Raw genomic sequence first — 13,321 nt, 5'->3', positions numbered from 1 at the left:
TATTATTGAAAAATGAAATCTTGTGGCCTATTAATTACGATTTGATATATAGGTTAAACCTATAACTCACCAACATTTTTGTTGACTTTTAAGCATGTTTATTCTCAGGTGATTATTAAGAGCTTCCGCTGTTGCATGCTAATTAAAGACAAGATTTGTAGTCAGCATGCTTGTATTATATTATTTAAAAACTGCATTCGGAATTATCTTTTGTTGTAACATATTATTGTAAACCATTATGTAATGGTCGTGTGTAAACGTTATATTTTAGATTATCATTATATGATAATCTACGTTATGTCTTTTAAACCTTTGTCGATAGAATAAAGGTTATAGATTGTTTTTAACGAGTGCAGTCTTTGCAAAACGTCTCATATAGAGGTCAAAACCTCGCAATGAAACCAATTAATATGAAACGTTTATAATCGATATGAACGGAGCATTTCAAGGTTGGTGTGACCTATTGAAGAACTATGAGAGATTGAGTTAGTAGATTTGATCTTATGATAAGAACATCATCTTATCTAGTGATGCTTCTTCCTTAAAGGGATCTAGGAAGATGATTAATTCCATTGGAAATTAATACTTGTTCAAGGTGAAAACAAGTGAGATCTAGGTAAGTCTTTGGGGTGATCGAATATGGTGATGATGTAGCTTATTGAAGAGCTTTTGGTGTAACCGGATGTCCACCGCATTTGGAGAAAGCTAGTGAAGATAACTCTCGATAAGGAGTATCGAGGAGTGGATAAGCTTTAACATATTTGCATTAACAAACACAAACGCATACAAATTTACGTTAAAACTCATACTTTGATTTTAAGACAACAAAAGAAATCGAAAAAGTTTTAACAAATCACTAAGGAACTATTCACCCCCATCTAGTTCCTTACAGTGATGACAATATTGAATTGGTAGATCACTTCTTAATCTCGTGCAAATTTACTACGGATATGTACTACGTATATACAAATGGCGGGGTATTAATATATCGGCAAGTCATAATGTTAACCAAATTCTTCGTGGATCTGCATCTTCTCCCATGACCCCGCTTGGTTCACTCATCATAACTTTTTCGGCAAAAAAAAATTAAAAAAAAAAAAACCTTTTCCTATTACGTGGAAAGTACTTATCGGATAAATTTAAATTATAATTATAAATACACAACTATCACCCTCACATTTACCTTCACATCACCACCATCTTTTTCTACAGGTTCAATTCGCACAGATTACTACTTCCAAACTATTCAAGAGAATGGAGCACCAAATTTCTGCTTTCGAATCCCCATCAGCCCATGGAGTCGCCGAGATGGAGTAAACACTTTTGAAGTTTCCTCAATTGAATTCCTGATCTTTTTAAATAATTTGAGTCATTATCTGTTCGGTCTTGCGCTCATTTCATTTTTTTAATCTATTTTGAAGGTTGGACAACCTATATGTAACCATTGAAGCTCCGGATAGACGTCAGAATACAAATTCCGTTACAAATGAACAAGGCAATGTAACAGAACAGCAAGACAATGCAACAGGGTACGTCAAGTTGTGTTTAATTGTGCTTCTGTACGTTTGAAGTTTTCAATATTACTGTATTATCTTGCCAAAATCTTTATCAAGTCCAATAAACGTACAAATGTGTACAAGTACATGTCATGATCATGTAGTATAAATTAACTATCTTTGTTTCATAAGGAGGAATGACACCCGCGGGCGACATGTACGGGTCCTTAGTACCCGCGACCCGCCCGCTAAAATTTTTTTTTACCCGTGGGTACCTGTTTAACCGTCAACGGGTAAATTTTTCTACCATACCCGCAACCCGCGGGTACCCGCGACTCGGGTGTAAACCCGCAGGTTTACAAATGTGCACTTCACTAATTTTTAGTTACTGATACCCACTACCCGCGAGTTTTACATGCGAATAATTATAAAAATACATTAAAAAATTTAAATTATATAATATATAATTAAGTATATGTATGCAGGTAAACGGGTATACCCGCGGGTAGCTCAAACGGGCATAACGGGTTCACGGGTCGGGTTTTATCTGCAACGGGTATGAAATACCCGCGACCCGCCAACGGGTACAAAATTTTACCTGATCCATGCCCGCGGGTACACTTTTTCATTAATACTGCCCGTTACATGCACAGGTACACGCGAGTCACGGGTTTTCATTGTCATCCCTATTCATAAGGAACTGTTGACCCGACTATGAATTTTTAGAATTAGAATATTGGTCTCACCCAGAGAGTGGCGAATCTAGGATCAAAACTCAGTGGATCTCGAATTTTTTTTTCATAACTAATTATATTTTAATGGTATTTTAGTGGTCATTTACCTTAAAAAGACTACAATCTGAAAATATATAGGGTTCTATAGTTAAATTGAGAGGAGTCTATACAATTGGTGGAGTATTTTGTATAAGTATTTTGTATATAAATGTTTCAAACTAGCGGAGTCACGAAACTCTGCTAGGATGCATGTGGAGTCGGCACTACACCCAAGTTTCAGACTTTAGGGTTTGGAATATGTCGCACATCCTAATTATAATCAAGTTTAATTAATAATTAATAATAATATTAATAATTCAAGTTTGTGAAATAAATTTTTATTATTATTTTATTTATTGCAACAAAGACGAAAGAATGAATTAAAAAAGGCAATCTTTTGCTGAAATAAATTTTACGTGTAACATAATAACCTTAACCTATTATAATTATTGCTCCTTATAATCTTTATGCATAGAAGTAGAAATAATCTTATTATAAAACAATATATATACTGGATTACTTCAGGTTTCCAATTCTTTGGGTTGAAATCATTTCGCACGCCCTAATTTTAATCATGTGTAAAATATAGGAGTATAATTTAAGTCTGTTAAATAAAGTGATACTTATTTATTTATTGTAAAAGTTATTTATTTATTGCACCAAAGAAAAACAGGGTACTTTTTGCTGAAACAAAATCTTGTGAATATCCTTTATCCTGTCCTATATATATTATATACTACTTTTTTTTTCTTTTTTTTTTTTAGCAAAATTGGAACCAATATATTAAGAAACACCTTCATCAAAAAAATGAAGGCAACGATTACAAAATAAACTTACGGCTTGCACAAATACTATCGAAATTACGCCGAATGAATTAAAATACCGGATTATTATCCCATACAAAGAATTGAAGACTATCACATACCGGGTTATACTACTGCAGCATTGTTTTTCCATAAAGCATTTTCTCTCTATAAATGGTCGTCTCTTTTTCTCTGTAAAAAACTCAAAACCTCACGTTGATATCTCTTATCCCGGGAATATTAGAAGCCGCCACCACCACCACCAATAAACTCGCAACACTTTTCCGAACCCAACTGTAAAAGTTTCATCGGCGTCCGCTAGTTAACGTGTCTCCACGCGCTTCCTATGTCAGTTCGCCGGAATCTAAATACCGGCCATCTTTCTGTTTTCTTTTATCTAGGCGAGTTTGATTCGTCACGATACCGGGACCTCATGAATCATCCCTGAAACTCCCTCACGTTTTTCTAACTTTTCCGGCCACCGGCGTTCGTTTCCCTTTCCTTCTTGTTGTTCCCTTCTCCTTCTTCCCTATTACCGTTGTGCTTGTCTGGTTTTTGATCACCTGCTTCTTCTCCGGCGCCGGCACTTATATAGGCGGAGAGTACCTTGGTATTGGTACTCTGAGGTTGTTGTGGTTGGCTTTGGAGGGTGGCTATTTACTTTGCAGATTCATCGGAGATAGGTTCGTTTTTTCAGTTTTTCTTTCCAGTGACCGACGTTACCTCTAGATCTGTTCTCTTTTCCGGCGTGTGCTCTTCAGGTGACGATTGGTTTGAAGGTGATGGTGTTCTCATTTATACGAATCCTTAAATACCGCTTAAGGAAGAAGAAATTGGTAGAAGTCAGGAGGTGGCATATATAGAAGCACTGATCGAGATAGCTTTTTGTGTATTAACTTGAGCCCTTTGCTAGTGATAAATCTCGAGTAGTTATCCCTTTTTGACTTATACATTTACTTCATTTGAGCTGTATTATTTTGTTTTTTTTGTTTTTTTTGATATATCCATATAAGTTCATTTTTGTTCGTTTAGCAAGTTTGTACTCATTTGGATTCGTTTAACGTACTAACGAATAGACACGTTAACTTATACATTAGTTCCTGTGTGTTTGTTAACGTTTGTGAACAAACATATTCTCTAAATAAACGATTATGAACATGAAATTCCTTGGGTTTGTTGTTGTTGTTGAACATGAAATTCCTTGCTTATACATTATTTAGTTCAATGATTCCTATTTCCAAATATTTGTTGCTTCAGAGCCCCAAATACAACTGCAGCTAAGAAAGACAAGATCATAGAGAATTCCAGTAATGACTTAGGCATTTTTACTGCAACATCCCCGACGTTATCTAGTTTCGACCAATCTTCATCCGAAGATCTAGGCCTTGCTCAACAGTAAGTTAACATCTTCCATTCCAATGGGTTTCCTTAATCCTTTTTCTTGGTTAATGTTGTATTACAATTCTTTATCGATATATGTATATATTTGCTCATGGGATTTTGTGTAGGATTGAATTGAGATCTGTGAGAATTGAAAATCCTGACAGTGATTCAACTTCAAAAATGCTTACCCAGAGACGTGGTAGTCAAAATGCAATTTCAGTTACAAATCAACTAGGCATTGCAACAGAGTAAGTCCAACTTTGTTTAATTATGCTTCATGTACCTTTGAAGCTTTCCATATTTACTTTCTTGCCCATATCTTTTGAACCTTTTTATGCAAATCCTTTAGGCCTTTGCTGGTGATTAATATCTAGTAAATATCCCTTTTTGACCTATATATTTACTTTATTTGAGGTATAGTAATTTGTTTTTAAGATATTCATAAATATCATAAACTGGTAAAAACACCCTTAATTTCATGATATTAGTTTTTGATTAATGTTTTTTTTTTTTTTTTTTTTTTTTTTTTTATGCCAGGATACATAACTACACAAATCCTAGAGGCCTTGCATATTGGATTCCTTTATATTCGGTAGTCTTAGGAGCCATGGTAGGGAAGTATTCACTGGAAAAACAAGCTTTTATTGTGCCAACTCACAATCTGCTTATAAAATTTTCTCTTGGTGCATTTGGTTTCGCGTTTCTGGATCTCCGGTTTCTGGGTTATAAGTACGAAGTTATAAAAAGCTCGCCACAACAATACTTCTCCCCTTATCGTTATGAGTTTCTAAAGCGTACTTATTTCATCTTCTTGGCTGTTGCATGCATACTGTCCTTGCTAATGATGTTCATCTCTCAAGATCACTAAACTGGGCATTCTACATGCGAGGTTATGGAAATATATTTGAGTTTAGAATATTTTTACATATTTTACAAGTACAGGGACTAGATATGTAACATTGTAACTGTAATTAGTTAGCTTTATAATCCAGCTTATATAAGCTTGTAAGGTTGTTAACTGATCAATCAAGAAAGAGAAACAACATTTTTTGTTAATTACTTCCGTTTTCATATGGTATCAGATGGTTCACGATTCCTGAAACCAAAACCCTAACCCTAACCCTAAAACACAAATTCATCGTGAATAGCTTGAATTAAGCTCGATCGAAGTCAAATTGACTGTGTATACACGATCGTAATCACGAATTACAGTTTTTGATCACCAAATCATGGCGATTCCAGAGAATCAACAAAACACCATTAACGATCCGCTGCACTTAGCTAGTTCTGATCATCCTGGCATGACCTTAACTAGTACACCGTTCAATGGCACCAATTACCTAGGTTGGAGCCGTACAATCAAAATGGCGCTAGGAGCTAAACTCAAATTAGGGTTTATTGATGGCACGATTGAAAAGCCTGCAATTACTGACGAAGACTATCCAAAGTGGACTCGATGTGATTACATGGTAACATGCTGGATTTTGAATTCAATGATAGCAGAGTTGTCTGAATCCTTCTTGTATGCTTCTTGTGCTGCTGGTTTGTGGAAGGAATTAGATGAAAGGTATGGTCAAAGCAATGGTCCGTTGATTTATCAAATTGAAAGAGACCTTTGTAAAATTACACAAGGTAGTCTCACTGTTGCAGCCTATTACAATAAGTTGAAAAGATGTTGGGATGAACTTCAGAGTCTCAATGGAATTCCTACATGTAGCTGTGGTAAAATGAGGGAATGTACTTGTGGTATTACAGAGAAGTTCTTGGCTATTGAAAGCAGGTCAAAGTTGATTCAGTTTCTGATGAGATTGAATGATGAGTATGAATCTGTTAGAAATCAAATCTTGTCAATGGATCCTCTACCAAGTCTTAACAAAGCATACTATATTGTGCAACAAGTTGAAAAACAAAAGCAAGTTACACAGAATGATCCAACTCCTACTGCATTTTTTGCCAACACAAAGCCTTATAACAACAACAAGAAGTTCATTCATGATAACAAAGATGAAAAGAAATGTACCTTTTGCAACATGGTAGGGCACACTGCAGATGGTTGTTTTGAAAGGATAGGTTATCCTGATTGGTACAAAGGAAAGAAAGGAAAGAAGCAGGCTAAAGTAGCTGCAAATGTTTCAACTGATATTCGACACTATATGCCTAGGGACACACCTTTTCATTTGGAGTCTGAGGTTGAGTATCAAGGTGAAAGGGTGGATTTGGATCAGAAATTGGTTAATGCTGTATGTCAAGAAATGATGAAAATGTTTAAGGGAAAAGGTGAGGCAGATACTGCAAGCACTTCACAATCTCATGCAGGTATATCATACCATGCTTCCATTAAGGTTTTCACTGATCAACATACTCAGTTTGATTACAGAAATGATTGGATTATTGACACTGGAGCTTCTGATCATATATCACATAATATTCAATTATTTCAGTCCATTATCAACCTAAAAAGACCTATAAAAGTTAAATTACCAGATGGTAATAGTAAATGGGTTACAAAAGTAGGTAGCATACAGATAACACCAAACTTAGTTCTTTCTGAAGTATTTTTTATCCCTGATTTCCAAATAAACCTATTATCTGTTGGCAAGCTTCTTAAGAACAAGTTTCTTATTGCCATTTTCTTTCCAACATGGTTTATTTTCCAGGACCCTTCAATTAACCAAGTCATAGCTGCTGGAGAGGGGTTCAATAATCTTTACATCTGCAAACCATCAAATACTATTCCTTCCAAGAACTCTGCTGTTTTATCATCTTTTGTAAATAGTGTTCTTTCCAATAAATCTCAAAATGTACCTGTGAATACATTTCATTCTAGATTGGGTCATTCATCTGTTTCCAAACTCATTCATGTAAAGGATTGTGATCATGCAAATGTTTCTGAATTTTTCCGTGATACATGTCTTGTTGCTAAATCACATAGATTACCTTTTCCTAAAAGTAAAAGTAGAGCAGATGTTCCTTTTCTTTTGATTCATGTGGATTTATGGGGTCCATACAGGGTGCCTGCTTTAAATGGTGCACACTACTTTCTCACTATAGTTGATGATCACACTAGATGCACCTGGACTTATCTCTTACACACAAAAGATTCAATCAATTCAATTCTTTCAACATTTTTCAAATATGTTCATATTCACTTTAATACAACAGTGAAATACCTAAGGTCTGATAATGGAACTGAAATCCTGAATACAAAGTGTTCTCAATTATTCAAAGATAATGGGATCATTCATCAAAAATCCATGGTTTACACTCCACAACAAAATGGTAGAGTGGAAAGAAAGCATAGGCATCTTCTAGATACTGCTAGAGCTCTGAAACTGCATGCTAATTTGCCAAGTGTTTTTTGGGGAGATTGCATTTTGAGTGCCACTTATTTGATCAACAAAATGCCAAAGAAAGTGCTAAATTGGAAAACACCTTTTGAAATGCTACACAAAAAGGCCCCTGCTTATGATCATTTGAGGACTATAGGTTGCTTGTGTTATGCTAATGTACCTAAACCACACCAAGATAAGTTTGAAGCTAGAGGAATAAGAAGTATTCTCATAGGGTATCCTCCTGATCAAAAAGGTTACAAACTTTATGCACTTGATACTAAGGTGGTATTTTGTAGTAGGGATGTGATCTTTAAGGAAGATATTTTTCCCTTTAAAATACAAGATCAACATCCTGTCATTACCAGAGATATGCCAATGCCCACATTTGGTGATGATAGTGAGTCTGAGATTCCTATTACCAATCATACAGAAGACAATGATGATTCTATTCCTGAAGTCAATGAAAGTCAAACACATTCAACCATTCATGTTGTCCCACAACCAAGAAGGTCTGCCAGAACACATTTTCCACCTACATGGTTGAATGATTTCATACAACCACAGAAGAGGGCAAACAATGTGTCTACTTCACCTACTTACCCACTATTTTTAGAAAAAGATTTTGAGGGATTTCCAAAAGACTATGTTATTTCTTTATTTCATGTCTTATCTTCTGTTGAGCCAACATGTTACAAGCAAGCTTCTACTCATCCTGGATGGGTTGAAGCTATGAATAAAGAATTGAAGGCTTTAGAAGACAATAACACTTGGGAATTAACATTTTTGCCTCCTGCACAAAAGGCAATAACTTCAAAATGGGTTTTTAAAACAAAATATCATCCTAATGGTTCAGTTGAAAGATTGAAGGCAAGATTAGTTATAAGAGGATTTAATCAACAAGAGGGGGTGGATTATAAGCACACTTTTTCACCAGTTGCAAAAGCAGCAACTGTAAGAGTGTTTATAGCTATTTCAACTGCTAAGGATTGGCCTTTACATCAACTTGATGTAAATAATGCTTTCCTTCATGGATATGTAGATGAAGATATTTACATGAAACCACCAGAAGGGTATTCCAAAGCAGCTCCAGGTCAAGTTTGCAAATTAAACAAATCCCTTTATGGTTTAAAACAAGCATCCAGGCAGTGGAATCATGAGTTGACTAAGTTTTTAGTCTCTCTTGGATTTGTACAGTCCAAACATGACTACTCACTGTTTGTCAAGAAGGATAATGAAATGTTCACTGCAGCCTTGGTTTATGTAGATGATATTTTGATTACAGGCAACACAGATGCAGAGATTATCCGCCTCCAATAATGAAGCGGAATATGAGGCATTGCTATCTGGTTTAAGAATGGCTGAAAAAATGGGAATTAAAAACCTGAAGGTGTCGGTTGATTCTCAACTCGTAGCAAATCAAATGAATGGGACGTTTGAAGCTACAGTAACTTTGCTACAGTGGTATAGTTTATGGATGATTTAAGACTATATTTTGACAAAGGTACGAGTCACGAAATGTAAAATGCAAGTTTTCTAAGCGTACGAAAATGCGTTCGAGAAACCGGAACCGGGACATAAGTCGAGTGACAACGTACGACATATCGGAACAAAAATTACAAGTCAACTATGCACGTGAATTTAATATAATATATAATTAATTATATAAATTATATATATTATATATTAATATTTATAGTATGTCGACAAAGATAAAAACAAATGAACCAGGCTGGTGACAGTTGGCCATGCGATCGCATGGCCATATGTCCATGAAACCATGCGATCGCATGGAAGGAGAAATCAGGTCACACTATAAAAGCTCGACCATTTCTACTTGTGATTTAATTTAATTTTACTCCGTATTATTTAAATTATTTAAATTATTATTATTATTATTATTATTATTATTAATAAGATTATTATTAATCTTATTATTTTTATTATTAGTGTTATTATTTTTGCGATACAAAAATAATAATGTACATAAAATATTACGACGGAGTGCTGTCCAAGTAATCTTCAAAATGAATTTCCGAGCGAGCTAGAGCTAAGGAAAATATGGGTTATTACCAAGGAAATTATGGGTAATGTTCGGGGGTATTTTTGTAAATCAAACCTCGTGTTTATCATCTCCGATGCGTCTACGTACTTTCCTGTAATATTGTATATCAATATTAAACAGTGAGTTTCATAAGATCCCTTTTACTCTCTACATTTTTGGGCTGAGAATACATGCAAATGCTTTATTAACCGATATACAATATTTATATGCGTGAGTTTCATTGATCCTTTTTTTAATTGCTTTTGCAATATATATTTTTGGGCTGAGAATACATGCAATTTATTTTAAACGCAATGGATACAAGTACATACTAAATTTTACACTGAGTTTGAACCGAAAATCCCTTAGCTTTGGTAACTGTTAACTGCCAGTTATAAGAACTGGTGGGCGCGAGTAGTAGTATATGGATCCATAGGGCTTGATATCCCCGTCCGAGCTAGAGCACTAGCCTTTTAACGGACGTATGCTATTTGAGAAGCGTACACGTTGGTTTACGTGTATTATTAAGATGATTATACAAAGGGTACAAATTATATATATGTTAAGTTTAGTTACCAGGGTGCTCAATTTCGTAGAATATTTTGATAAACGTTTCTGGATGAAACAACTGAAATCTTTTGGTCCACCTTTTATGTAAAACCTATTGATAAACGTTTTGAATAAAACAACTGAGATCTTGTGATCAACCTTTACATACAGATGATTTGAAATGTTAAAACATATTGATAAACGTTTTGAATGAAACAACTGAACTTTTGTAATCCACATTGATATACGGATTATGTGTAATATTAAAACTATGAACTCACCAACCTTTGTGTTGACACTTGAAGTATGTTTATTCTCAGGTTTCTAGAAGTCTTCCGCTATTTGCTTATACGTGATACAAGATATGTGCTTAGAGTCATACATGCTATATACAAGAAACTTGCATTCACCAAACCATTACCATGTACCTTATTTTGACTGTATTGTCAACAGATGTATTATTGTAAACCATTTAAATGGTGATTGTCTATACGTAGGAATCATCAGATGTTAAAAACCTGGAATTTATATATTCATTTATGAAATACCTTCTCAAACGAATGCAATGTTACAAAACCTATCACATAGAGGTCAAAACCTCGCAATGGGACCAGATGTTGATGTATTCGTCCAGGTGGATTAGGACGGATCATCACAAAAGTCATACCGAGCTGGATCTTTTGAAGGACATACAGGAAATGTTTGACTCGATGCCAAGAATCAACATGAAGCTGAATCTGGACAAGTGTAGTTTTGGATTCGAAGAGGGAAAGTTCTTGGGACACGTCGTCATGACGCTCGGCATACGGGCAAACCCTAAGAAAATTCAAGCTGTTGAAGAAATGGTAGCGCCGCAAACAAGGAAGGAAGTGCAAAGCCTAAACGGCAAGCTGGCAGCATTGTCCAGATTCCTGTCAAAAGCGGCAGAGCGTTCACTCCCATTTTTCAAAGTGCTGAAGGAAAACGTAGGACGGAACCTTGACTGGACCCCTGAAGCGGATCACGCTTTCCAAGAAATGAAGACCTTGATCAGGACGTTGCCGACATTAACGGCACCGATACCGGGTAAAGTAACCGTTCCGTGATAATTCTTTACAAATTTTTATATCTTGTAATGCTAACGTGTTTAGAGTTCTCAGGCGAAACTTTGACGATTTACTTGGCAGCGGGAACTGAGGCTGTTAGCTCGGTGCTCATCGCGGAATGTGGTGGCACACAGATCCCTGTTTATTTTGTGAGCAAAGTGCTACAACATGGCGACGTTAACTACAAACCAATTGAGAAGCTTATATTCGCGTTAGTGCACACCGCAAGACGATTGAGACGGTACTTTCAAGCGCACCCAATGCTAGTGCTAACAGATTCACCTATTAAACAGGTACGGTACGGCGGACGAAACCGGAGCATATTGGAGGGAATTTATTCTAACAAGTTTTCCATGCAGGTACTGGGCAAACCGGAGGTTTCGGGCAGACTAGCCAAGTGGGCAATCGAATTGGGCGAACATGAAATCTATTACGCCCCCCGTACCGCTGTCAAAGGCCAGATCATGGCAGATTTTATGGTTGAATTTATAGGCGCCGCGTCACCAGAGCCGGTTGTCGAAGAAGTACCAAAAACCGTCACGTGGGAACTATTCACTGACGGCGCGTCAAGTTCTGACGGTGCGGGTGCAGGTCTAATCTTAATTGGCCCTGATGGCGAGAACATACCTACGCGTTGCGTTTCGAGTTCCCCGCCTCCAATAATGAAGCGGAATATGAGGCATTGCTATCTGGTTTAAGAATGGCTGAAAAAATGGGAATTAAAAACCTGAAGGTGTCGGTTGATTCTCAACTCGTAGCAAATCAAATGAACGGGACGTTTGAAGCTAGGGATCCGGCTATGCAAAACTATTTGGCATTGGCCGAAGAAATGGCCAACAAATTCGAGCGTTTTTCAATAACGCAGGTGCCGCGATCCTTGAACAAAAAGGCCGACGCACTCAGAAAGCTCGCGTCAAGCGTATTCAGCCACTTCGCCAAGGACGTTTGGGTGGAGGTCCTTAGTCAAAAATCCACTGACGTGGTACAGGTATTGACTCGCTTCGATAAAAAATACGCTATACGCATAATCTGTTTAAAACACAACGTACAATTATGTACTAACTTCCTTGCAAAATAATCACAGGAGGCTGCCCCCGTAGAGGAGGTCGAGACATGGATGAGTCCCATTGTTATGTATCTAAAGACCGGGATGTTGCCAGTCGACGGGTCAATGGCACGTAAGATTCGTATGAAAGCACCTATGTATTTGTTGAGGGACGGAGTTCTATTCAAGAAATCCTTCACGTCACCACTTTTAAGGTGTGTCGGTCCAACCGAGGTGGAAACAATTGTAAGGGAGGTGCATGAAGAGACTTGTGGCATGCATGCAGGATTTAGGACCGTTGTGGGAAAGATAATGCGGCTAGGGTATTTTTGGCCGTCCATGTACCGTGACACGAAAGAAATCATCAAAGCTTGTGCTTCATGTCAACGTCACACCCCGCAAATTCACATGCTAGCACATGAGCTGATTCCCGTGACGTCTGATTGGCCCTTTTACAAATGGGCAATCGATTTGGTAGGCCCCTTCCCGGACGGCGAAAAGGGCAAGGTTGGACACGGACCGAAAAGGTTGGGCAGATGAACTACCACTGGTTTTGTGGGCGTTCCGAACCACGCCAAAAGGAAGCAACAGGGAAACGCCATTCAGCCTTATCTATGGTACCGAAGCGGTGATACCCGCTGAAATTGCTGTCCTAACCCAGCGGGTAATACAATTCAACGATGAGTCCAACGTCATCAACTTGAAAGAGAATTTGGATTTGTTAGAAGAAAGGCGTGACGCCGTCGCCATCAGGGAAGCATCAAATAAATAAAAGATTGCCAAGTACTACAATCAGCGTGTGAAGGAACGTACT

This window comes from Rutidosis leptorrhynchoides, chromosome 6 (assembly GCF_046630445.1).
Source record: "Rutidosis leptorrhynchoides isolate AG116_Rl617_1_P2 chromosome 6, CSIRO_AGI_Rlap_v1, whole genome shotgun sequence".
Taxonomy (NCBI): Eukaryota; Viridiplantae; Streptophyta; class Magnoliopsida; order Asterales; family Asteraceae; genus Rutidosis; species Rutidosis leptorrhynchoides.
The sequence above is the reverse complement of the archived record's forward strand: the minus strand, read 5'-3'. Positions refer to the sequence as shown.